Consider the following 12,953-nt stretch of genomic DNA (forward strand, 5'->3'; position numbering starts at 1 on the left):
ATGTTTGTCCAATTCTAGAAAAAGTACTCAAGGATGACGAACAAAAATATGTGCGGCAAGACCAGTCACCCACCACCTCAGACAAATAATACAAAATAAATCCATGCAGAAACTGTTAACTTTCCATACATTTATTGGCTGCATTTGCAGGTTATAAGTTCTTTGTTTTGGACAGTTTTGTATATAACTCTTGGAGCATTATAAGGGATAGAATCTATCAGGCATAAAATGATTCTTAAAATGCTTATACTTGTCTCCAATCTTTTCTTGCGTCACATGTACATTACAAGAAAAATATATATGACAGAAATCTTTGCATTTTATAAATAGAAATGTCATTTAGGCGCAAGAGGGACAACTTCCAGTAGTTTTCTGTGTGTGCATGAATGTGTATGTAACTTATCAAATTATAATTTAAAATAAAATAATGCAATAAGTTTTACGGGCGTATTTTAACCACATTCGCCATGTCCTGTCTATGTCAAATGATATTGGTACAATAAACATGGTACTATTTTCCCAACCTTCATAAATTAGTTCATTTTAAAAACAGTCAATTATGCCACTGCGAGGTTAAAAGACTGTACTTGGGTCTGCTTATGTTATTTCATATTTTATAATCCACGTGTAAAGCTGATGCCAATATCTCCAAAAGATCTCTGTGCACATCCAGATACTGAATGAAAGAAGATTAATCATTAGTATGCCAAAATATCGTTCATATGGATATCGGTAAGAAAAATATTGTATTGCAAGACATTTAAAGATGATTTCTCCTTTTAACAAGAACACCGTAAAATGGTGACCTAATGTAAATTTCCCTATCCACCCCTAATGCGATATAATGGCGCCATAATGCTAATTTTCGGTTTAGTTCATTATGTAAAACTCATCCGAAGTGTGTTGGGTTTTCGTTCTTTCCGTTCCTCTATTAAGTTTTTTTCATCAACATATATTTCCTCTCATATGAAGGCTTTTGTTTGTGACCTTTATGTTGCATTATGAATTCATTTTACGTCCTGATATGATTGTAAAGGTATCGCTTGGACAATCACTTATTATTGAATAGGAACATGATCCGGATATATTATATTTGTTTCGTAAGGCTATTGGTGAAACCCAATAATAAAGCCACGTCAGTCCCAATTTGTTATCTTGTGAAAAGTTAGGTCCTTGTGAGAAAAAGGAGACCCACTGATGAATCTGCTGCTGAAGAGTTGTCAATGAGTTATCATGTTCTCCCTCCTAAGTCATAACGACTTAAAGTTATTCGTCTTAGAAATATTAAACTAAAATCATGTATAAATTTTGATAACACTTTTTTCAAACATAATCCGTCCAAGGCCTGTCAATTAGCCCAAAAAAGAACTTAAGGTATGACAGAAATACAAAGGAAATACATATAAACTTTGATATTAGAGGTTTGACAAACTTGACCATACATCAAAATCCATTTTGAGCTAAAGGTTGTATTACTTATACAATTGACAATAAAGTAAATGATCAAAATTACATCATTAGCACTCCCTGGAAGTGGAAACCGAAACATTATGCTCATAAAGTAGTACAAAGGTGGAAATTATGGAATTAGATCTGACTGTAGTGACATTTAGAAATATTAAACAATCTGGCCATACACTTTCTCGTCTATAACCAGAAGGATAGAGTAAACTAAACCAGCTAATACATGAATATGAGCACTTTCTCAGGATGTTTCTAAACGAGAAAATGAAATCTATCAAAACGTTGACATTGTAGCTTCTCAACTAAGACAATCTGAAAAAAAAAGAAATTAAATATTGACTAGAGAATAATTGTATAGGACCAAGTAAGAGTAACTGGCGTTCATCCATATTCACGGTGTATTGTGGATCCTGAACCAGAGAATGAGATCTGTCCTGTACAAGGTAAGGTCAAGACTATGTTTGACTTCCATGTGCTTGTCAGCAAAAGCACTGGATGTAATATTTTAGGTATGACTGGATATTATGTGAAATTTTATTTCAATTTTAGTCAAATGTTAAAGAGGTCTGTTTGCACAAATGATGTAGGGGTTGATGGAGTGTATATTCACAGAGATGAAAAGGATTCGGATCACCCAGTGTCATACCTTTATAAAACATTAAACAGGCACTATACAAATTAAGGAAGAGTTGACTTTGATATTCGTTTTGCAACATCAGTGCATTTTGGTCAGCTTTTCCTCCGATAATTACCGACCCCATAAGTTCTTCAACACGATGCAAAAAAAATCGTAGCTTGGTGAAATGGAGTTTGATACTGCAGGACATACACATTTACACACGCTCGCACTCAAACACACACACACACACACACACACACATATATATATATATATATATATATATATATATATATATATATATATATATATATATATATATATATATATATATATATATATATATATATATATATATATATATATATATATATATATATATATATATATATATATATATATATTTGTTGATTTATTTATTTATGTGTGTGTGTCTGTGTGTGTCAGTGTGTGTGTATGCGTGCGTGCGGTGATCTTTCATTGACGAGAACATGTGTCAAGCTTTGTTGAATATATTTTTCAGTGGTAGCCTAAAAACATACATAATTAAAAGCACATGATGAATATTATGTTTGACGTGACATAACAAAGTTTCTAAGGAGATAAATGTAGAAATGAAACGCTTCAGTAAGTTTAAACATTGCCGGTTATTCGGATTATTGCTAATATGAACACACGCTTTTGAAATATCATCGATCGTTCGAACAATCAATGTATTCATTCCAAATGCATTTTAGTTTATCGTTATGTCAGATTCATAAAACACTAATGATTTTTTAATCTGACTGACTCTTTACCTTAGAAACATTCTAACAATGAATGCAAGACAAAATTCGTTATATCAATGTTTATCATATAACTTATGGAGAACGTACCAACTCCAGCTATTATCCAGGGCAGTATATCATGAACTAACTTAATACATGATTTTGTAATGGTATACTTATCTGGAATATTTTAAGCCATTTCGGTACATTTTATTACAAACGGAAAACATTAATGTCATGTGTTTTTGGTACCAGTAGCTTTAGATGTATCATGAGTCAAAGTAATACTGCATGTAATGACTTTTATATCGCTCATCTCAAACTTTTCACAAGTGAATTGTAGCTAATTTTATAAATTCAAAATTTTTAAAAGTTCACTAAACTACGTTTGTGTCTTCCAAACAAACTGTTTGTATCTTCGTTAATGGTAACTCAATATGAAATTATCTTTTTGTCATAGAAATTCTTTAATGAAGCTCCATAGTTTCCGAATATGTGCATTACTATATATGTCTATAGATAGATAGATAGATAGATAGATAGATAGATAGATAGATAGATAGATAGATAGATAGATAGATAGATAGATATAGGAGGGAGAGAGCGATATGATTATTACTTTCATCCTCCAGTTAAGAACCTCGCCCAAGCTTGCTTTTAGTCCAGCACCACCAGACGCTTGCTTGGAGAAAAAGAAATTTAAACCATGTAATAACATAATATCACACATGGATCTAACGAATATGAAGAACACGTACAAACTGAGATAAACTATTGCTACAAGCCAGGGGTCCTTACTTGACCGAGCGGTTTCAAACCCTGGCGCGATTCCCGTTAGAAGTCATACGTTTATCCCAAATTTCCAAAGACTTCCATACAACTTTATTTGTAAATTAGAAAGCCCGACGTATCCATTATATACATAACTTTTACTCTAATCAGTGCAAGACCACAGATCTCACAACCTGCCAAATATATATCAACCGCACATCTACATGGCTTTTCTTCATTAGGTTTCCGTACCGCCAGCAGTTCACGCCGTAGAAACAATACAACTAACCCTTAACACAAGGAACTATTTTAACTACGCCACCTTAGGCCAGTCAAACTATGGTTTCCAGGCACTTTTCGCCAGTACAACGGCCTCACCTTTGCCACCATGGCAACATAAACAGTATCTTCCGAGTCCCTTCTTATTGATTCCATAGTGTAATTTACAGGTTTCTTACCGTACATAATGCCACTTCAGTCATACCATCAATGTACACCACTAGATGTTGATAGGGACTTTGTTATTCCATCGACGCTCATTCGGTTTGGACCTGAATCCGCTACTAGTGAAGCATGGCATCATGGAAACTCAACAACACTTTATTCCGTGACGTTTGCTTCTAGTAATTGGCTAATTATTTCGGGCAAAGGAGTATCTATATTGCACCGAATTTCAATAATCAGACACGTAATCACAACAATCGAAGAATTCCTTAAAACAGTGCGCTATAACCAAATGCGCATACTCCAAATTTATTACACTATCATACATTTCACGAGATAACTCCATCTATCGTAGAAACAGCGGAAAGTATTTACATTTTCATCCGGTACTTCTGGGATTACTCTATTGAACACGATAGGAGGGGGAGATTACCACTATATAAACAGCAGAGGGAGGGACAGCACAAGTAGAATGTCTAGAAAGATTGCCTACCATTTAAAAATCCGAATATAATTATTACAACGATTTGAACATGAGGCCTATAAATGTCAAATGATGTTTCCCTATCGAGTAGTTGGTGTTTGAAATGTTTTTAGTGAGATGTCTATCGATTTAGATGTAATTCTATTTTGTATTGACTGTTTTAAACGCTCTTAGTAAGATGCCATTCTATCATGCATTTTGGCGTTTTGAAATGATTTTGGTAAGATGTTTCTTCTATCTAGTTTTGGCTTTTTGAAATGCTCTTTGTACGTTGTCTTTCCCTCTAGTATATTCGTTGATGCGACTTGCCCGTTCCACCATTTATATTCTCTGTTTGCACTTACTGCTCGAAGTTCATTACAAATTTGGTCTGCTAGTGTTTCTTTCATAACTGCATAACAAAATATAAAATATTAAATTTTCTAATGAAGACATGCTCATGCATGTATGTATGTATGTATATATGTATGTATGTATGTATGTATGTATGTATGTATGTATGTATGTATGTATGTATGTATGTATGCATGTATGTATGTATGTATTGTATGTATGTATGTATGTATGTATGTATGTATGTATGTATGTATGTATGTATGTATGTATGTATGTATGTGTGTATGTATGTATGTATGCATGTATGTATGTATGTATCTATGTATGCATGTATGTATGTATGTATGTATGTATGTATGTATGTATGTATGTATGTATGTATGTATGTTCGATGTATGTTCGTGTGCTTGTATGTATGTATCTATGCATGTATGTATGTGTGTATGTATGTATGTATGTATGTATGTATGTATGTATGTATGTATGTATGCATGCATGTATGTATGTATGTATGTATGTATGTATGTATGTATGTATGTATGTATGTATGTATGTATGTATGTATGTATGTATGTATGTATGTATGTATGTATGTGTGCGAGCGTGTATGAGTGTGTATATGTATGTATGTATATATGTATGTATGTATGTATGTATGTATGTATGTATGGATGGATGTATGTATGTATGTATGTATGTATGTATGCATCTATGTATGTATGTATGTATGTATGTATGTATGTATGCATGTATGCATGTATGTATGTATGTATGTGTGCGTGTGTGTGTGAGTATGTATGTATGTATGTATGTATCTATGTATCTATGTATGTATGTATGTATGTATGGACGTATGTGTGCGTGTGTGTGTGAGTGTGTATATGCATGTATGTATATATGTATGTATGTATGTATGTATGTATGTATGTATGTATGTATGTATGTATGTATGTATGCATGTATGTATGTATATATGTATGTATGTGCGTGTGCATGTATGTATGTATGCATGCATTTATGTATGTATGTATGCATGTATGTATGTATGTATGTATATATGTATGTATGTATGTATGTAGTTATGTGCGTGTGGAAATATGTGTTTGAAATCAACAGGATATCAGTTATGATCATATTTACTGACGTTAAAATGTCGTTGCACCTAATGTGTCACCAGCAGATTGATATATCTTGAATCTTCATCCAAGTTATTTATTTATTTGATTGCTACAATTGAAAGCAACATACCTAAGGGTGCTTATAAATCTTAGTGGAATTGGAGAAAAAAACTACATCGTGGTCAGCTTATTGGGTCTTAAAATTTCATACGAGTTTCTGAAATGTCGAATATTATTCATTGCTTCTTTAACTAAAGTTCCTCCTTGTCGGCTGTGTTCAGATTTAAGTTGAAAGGAATCATTCATTTAAAAATATTCATTAGAATTAAAAAGTGATCATTGAAGTGTTGGTCTCAATCACTATTTTAAGATTATTGTGAATTCGTCCAGGGACTTCTGGATTCTATCATTGTGACACAATAGTTCATTTAAGGGTATTGGTGAATCGGCACATTCAGAATTGGAATTCAGTTTGAACATAATTGGAATTCAGTCGGAGAACTCTACACTCTTCGCATCTGGCATATATTTTAAGACTACTTAATAAACAATAATGTGAGTACAAAATTAAATTTTCACGTTCTATTCATGAGAAATAAAATATTTGTTAAATTATACCAAATTATATGGTTTTCCTATCTTTGTTACTTAACTGGACATGTTACCCTTTCTATAAAAAAAATATTCTCTCTCTCTGTGTCTCTCTCTCTGTCTCTCTCTCTGTCTCTCTCTCCCTCTCTCTCTCTCTCTCTCTCTCTCTCTCTCTCTCTCTCTATATATATATATATATATATATATATATATATATATATATATCAGCAGTATAAACGAATGAGAAACAGGTTTGTAAAAGTCAACGAATAATTTACCTCCCTAGAACACGAAGCGAAAATGTAATCTAGAAACCGTACGCTATTGGTAATCTCCAATAGTCACAAGCGAAAGTCCTAATAATAAACGTTCATTATAAACATTATAAACAAAATTAAATCCAGCGCTGAATGTTTTGATGTGTCTGTTGTGACGAATATGGTAGTGTTTTCCCGCCAGTCTTTATTTCTTTTAGTATCAAAGTAATATAATTCTAGGTGTGAATTTATTATAATTGTTTGTGAATGTTTTCGTCCAATAATCTTATTTTCATGAGCATTTTGTATTTCCGGAGAACGGTAACTTGAATTAAATAATTAGAAGGCAAACCTCCAGCCCAAACAAATTGCTGGACACGACAACATTAATATAATTGATTCTGCTAGATCTTAAAGCAGGAATACATATTTTTTCCACAAACAATAGTACATAGTACTGCACTTGACCTAAGGTCACAATTAACATTTTAAAATGAACGAATTATTACCTTATTGAAAATATCAGTCTTGAAGGCATGTGTCAGGTGGGTTATGGAAATCCCATTAACCGTAAACCAGACCTAAATAAACATATTTACTTTTATTAATAATTATCCCAATATTAAATCCATACACATGAAAAGTATTGAAGATATGTATTAGTTGTTTACAGAATTGAAAATAAACAATTCAGGTCTAGTAAAAGAACAAACTTGATTTTTGTAAAGATTAATTCCGCATACAATATTATATTAAAACAGCACATAACGATGGAAATAAAAAATACGTAACACTTCCCCTTAAAAAAACCCAAAGATCTAGGCAGTATTCCTTTAGTTTTACTATTAGTCAAATATACATGTGAAACATTTACATAGATACAATCTTATGAATGATACTTGGCATACATTCAATAATATAATAATAATGTAAATGCGAAAGTGCATCTGCTATTGACTTGAATTTCCCCTTAGCTTGCTTAATGCCCCTATTATATTCCTGAAACCTTCATCTCCATCTTAATAATCTTTGATTTTTGTTTTTCATCTTGCCAATGAAAGTAATGGGTGTTTTGATTACTAGGCACAATAATCGGAGAAGGAGAGGAACTCATTATAACTTCAAAATGTAGCAATGTCAATATCAAAGCTTAGTAGCAAACAAAGCTAATTAAAAAATTAATTACAATAAATAGATAGATAGATAGATGAAAAGATAGATAGATATATAGACAGAGAGATAGATAGATAGATAGATAGATAGATAGATAGATAGATAGATAGATAGATAGATATATAGATAGAACGGTAGGTAGGTAGGTAGATAGATAGATAAAAAGATAGATAGATAGATAAATATATAGATATATAGATAGATCGATCGATCGATAGATAGATAGATAGATAGATAGATAGATAGATAGATAGACAGATATATAGATAGATAGAAAGGTAGGTAGGTGTGTAGATATAGATAGATAGATAGATAGATAGATAGATAGATAGATAGATAGATAGATAGATAGATAGATAGATAGATATATAGATAGATGAAAATAATGGAATAATGCAGACATATACGCAAAAAAGATCTGTTCAAGACAAATTCTTAACACTGATGTCAAACACTTGTACATTCATTTGAAAGCTGTTGAAACATGTTTCGTTTTGTCAACTCGATTTTCGTGAAACATTGGACTTATGACTCATATCAGGACATTTTTGGCAAGGGGATTAGGGATTTAAAATGTATACTTTATATCAAAACATTACAAGCAAGAGGAAGTAGGGCGTTAAAATGTATACTCCATATCAAAACATTACATGCGAGAGGGACCTGGGGCGGGAAAAAGCATACTCCATATCAAAACATTACAGGCAAGAGGAATTATGCGTTAAAATGTATATTCCATATCAAAACATTACATGTGATAGAGACTACCGCTTTAACATATGTACTCCATATCAAGACATTACATGCAAGAGGGACTAATATGTCAAAATCAAGACATTCTAAGCAAAAGAAGAACTCTAGCGGTACCATTTCTTAAAAATATTTCAATTTCAAATAAACTTTAGAGCAATGACTGATAATATGTTTATTATATTGTTGAAAATTTAAGCTGTAATGCACCTAAAATTTAAAGCTAACGTTCAAATGTTTTGATAAAAACAGAAAATAATTCTCACATTAAAACAGGTGAAATCTTGTCATGTTAATCGACAATATCTCACACTGATTTATTACTTGGATTTAATAGCCAGTAGACTGTATTAACCTGCCGCTTGTTCATGACAACGCACTATTGTCATTAGCTTTCCGTAGGTCGGTGGTTCTTACCGTGGTATCCAGGGTTCATTATGCACCAGCTATTCTGGTCGAGATACAGAGTCTATCTTGCGCAGATAAATAGTGTTAAACCAAATGCAGTAACATCTAATCCCTGAGATTACAAATTCGTACATATATACAAGTGAATTGTAAGATTTAGTATATCTATTAAGGTCAAGATCAGTCGATTATTCGGGCGGACCTGGCCTATTGAGTAGACAATATTCGAATAAATCCTTGTAAATGTTGCATCTCTAATATTTTCTAGGATGAATTGGGTTAAGCGATAACCTGAAAGAAGTTACCACTATTTCATTTATAATTACAATTTTAAAAAGTAATGTACCTCCTTTATAGATTTCAAAAGTTCTATCATTAGCCTTCTTACTCTTGAAAACGGTTAAGCTATCATAATCAACTGTAACAGTAACTAGTGTTGCGATTTATATATAGGGTATGAGTGTAAGAAATGTAAAAGAGCAAGACCATGACACCGCAGAGTAGAAAACCTATGCAGGGTAAGGCCAACTAAGGAATTCAAGACCAGATTTTTCAAATCCATTCGTTAAGCTGTGCAGATTTTGAGTTTGCAGCTTTGCAGTATCATAATATAGTTCCCTCCCTCCCTCGTTTGCATATGCACACACTGACATAAGTCTGAGTGCTATATAAACACGAAAGGAAAATTCCATAGACAATAACCATCAAATATCCAACGGTCTAAATTTGAAGTTTGCTTGGAATGTGTTCATGAGACTTACGCTGAATCATCGTTATAGCAACAGCTGCTTCCAAATCTGTTTTGTAATCACCAACTGTCCCGTTCTTTAGCTTTCGCTTTCGGGAAAAATTAGATTTTCGTCAGCTTTCATCAACTCTTAAGTTTGCTCTTTTCATAATTTCGTATTTTGATGAGGTAAAAACCAATGCACTCTGTTTCTCTCCCACTCACACACGCACATTATCATTTAACGTAGGCATCTATCTTGGCCAACTTCATTAAACTATAGACATTATTAGAAAAGCTAGGAAATAATTCCTCTGTTCTTTAACAGCCAAAGATGTACGCTAGCAATGACAAATAATAGATACTGGAAACGGATGAAATTGGAAACGAACGACTAAAATAATTAAATATCTCGAAAATAATGCTGCAATTTAATAATATGCAGGGATTTTCTTGCAGGAGTGGATTTCTCGTTTGATCATATGACTATATCGGCCAATACTGTTCATATAGTGATTGCGCATCCAAGGAACAAGATGTTAACTAATTGCCGTTTCTTAATTGGCTTTAGATAAATTAAGATTTTTGTTCGCTATATTTGCATCTATTCATCCAAAATTAGGACATTTATAGAGGTATATCTTTGCTACACTTTTAAGAAGAACTTGTATTTCTATATAATTATTATGAAGATTAACCAGCTTACTATTTTACGCTAATTGAAGAATAAACTGAGAAAAGGTGTAAATATTCAAGTGTAATCCACTTCCGTATCCAAGGTATTTAACGATTCATAATTAAATGATCATCACCAAATAAATGGTAGGTCTTTATGGAGCTAAAATGTAAAGAGAACTGCTTCATGCTCGTTTTCCTAAATAGTAATGTTGATTAAAATTTTATGAGAAAATCTCGAAACTATGCTAATCACATGGTTAATATATTTATATTCATATATTACTTCCTATAAATCCTTGCTAAAGAAGGGAGGGCACTTCGGACTTCATGCCAATAGAAAATATCTGAAGCAGTATTGCATTATAGCAAAATGTTTTCCTTATAAACACACATTTCTTCACTTCGAGGAACTGTCAAATAGACATAATTGATGATCCTATGATACCAAATTCCTCCAGACAAATTTATTTCGTGTTGACAAAACATTTCCATTAGCAGCAAAACTCTTCCAATCTATTTACAAATCTAAACTATGTCATGTATTAAGTCAAACAAGAATACACAAAGGTATTCTTTTTCTTAATTACTGCATTTTTTATGTTAAATTTATGATTGATCAATTTATGTTAACCTAAACTAATTGAAAGGTCTTCATAATTTACATACTTCAGTCTAGTTTATATTATCATACTCACCAACAGCCAGTGAGTTAGATATGAAGAGAATCGAACAGGTGAGGAAATTCAAGACTTCCATCATTTGCAGACTTAGAGGCATGGCAGTCCAAAATAGTTAAATTAAGGCAATATAGTTGTATTTGTCCAGTATTCCAAATATCGATTTCTACTAGGATCATCGCTTGTAATGAACGATTAAAAATGTACTATTCGTGATTGAGATGAGAAACGTCGATTTCAATCAAGAAAAGGGATGGCGTGCTGATACGGTTGCGCCATAGTAACTAATGCAATTGCTTGATATTGAACATATTTCGTTTTAGCCAACTATATAGATTTGAAAATGAGTGATTTTAAAGGTCTTGAAGAAGCTACTATTTTTTACACCTGAATGCTCAGGTCCATATTTATTCATTTTGTTAATCTTGGCATATTTTTAGCATTGCTTTTCGTGCATGAAACTTAGATTTGAGAAGTTTCTACTGAGGTTTAAAATGTATCATTAACTAATATTTCCATCTACCCGTTGATAGAGTGTTGGTAACTAACTAGGTTTTTAAATATTGTGTGTGCTGAAACCACTCATAGATACACCAAGAAAAGTAGATACTTAAAACAATCTGGCTATAAACTTTCACGTCTAGAACCAGAATAATAGAGTAAACGAAAACAGCTAGTACATGAATATGAGCACATTTATCCTGATGTTTCAAAACGAAAAATTACAATATTTTATAAAGTTTAGAGTGTAAATTCTACTGCGGTGAAACAACATTAGACGATGATTCTTTTCAACTAATACAATTTGAAAACATAAATTAAATATTGAATAGACAATGATTGTACAGAACCAAATAACAGTAAATGCCGTTCATCAATGTTCCCAAATGTATTCTTGTTCCTGAACCAGATACTAAATTCCACACCATGACAGATGGTTTGTACACGTTAAGGCCAAGACTGTGTCTGAATTCCCTGAGTCTATCAGCAAAGAGCGCCTGACTTGATTTTTAGCTATGGCTGGATACAATAAGAAATTTTGTTAAATTTCGCCTTAATTGTCGAACCTTAGGCAAATGTCATGAGTAAGAAATCCATGATCCATTGGCCTGTCGCGTGTTAGGAATATCTTCACGAATTAAACGTCAACTTAATATTGCACCAGTTCCTTTAGCTCCAAATTTTATTCAATTGTTTAAAAGGTCAGTTGATCAAACAGTTGGTGGGTACGTAGAATGTCGATTCATAGAGATGAAAAGGGTTTCGATAAACCCGTGTGTTACTTTTATAAAACACTCAACCGGCACAAAAAACAGTTAAATTTGATATTCGTTTTGCAACATAAGTGCAATTTAGTTCAGAATCTCCTCTGATGATTTCCAACTCCTTTCGTTCTGGAACAAAATGAACCAAAAATCGCTCCTTAATGGAATGAGGTTTGATGCTTCATGATTCACACACACATGTATGTATGTATGTATGTATGTATGTATGTATGTATGTATGTGTGTGTGTGTGTGTATGCCTGCGAGTATGCCTGCATGTGAGTGACTTTGGTGATCGTTCATTTTCCAGAGAAAGAGTCAAGCTTTGTGCAATAAATTTTCCAGTGGTACATTAAAAACAAATATTTAAATGAACATGCTTAACAATGTGTGTGTGACTGGACTTAAAAAGTCGCTGACGAGT

The sequence above is a fragment of the Sinohyriopsis cumingii genome, chromosome 15 (assembly GCF_028554795.1).
Source record: "Sinohyriopsis cumingii isolate HCF-2022 chromosome 15, ASM2855479v2, whole genome shotgun sequence".
Classification (NCBI taxonomy): domain Eukaryota; kingdom Metazoa; phylum Mollusca; class Bivalvia; order Unionida; family Unionidae; genus Sinohyriopsis; species Sinohyriopsis cumingii.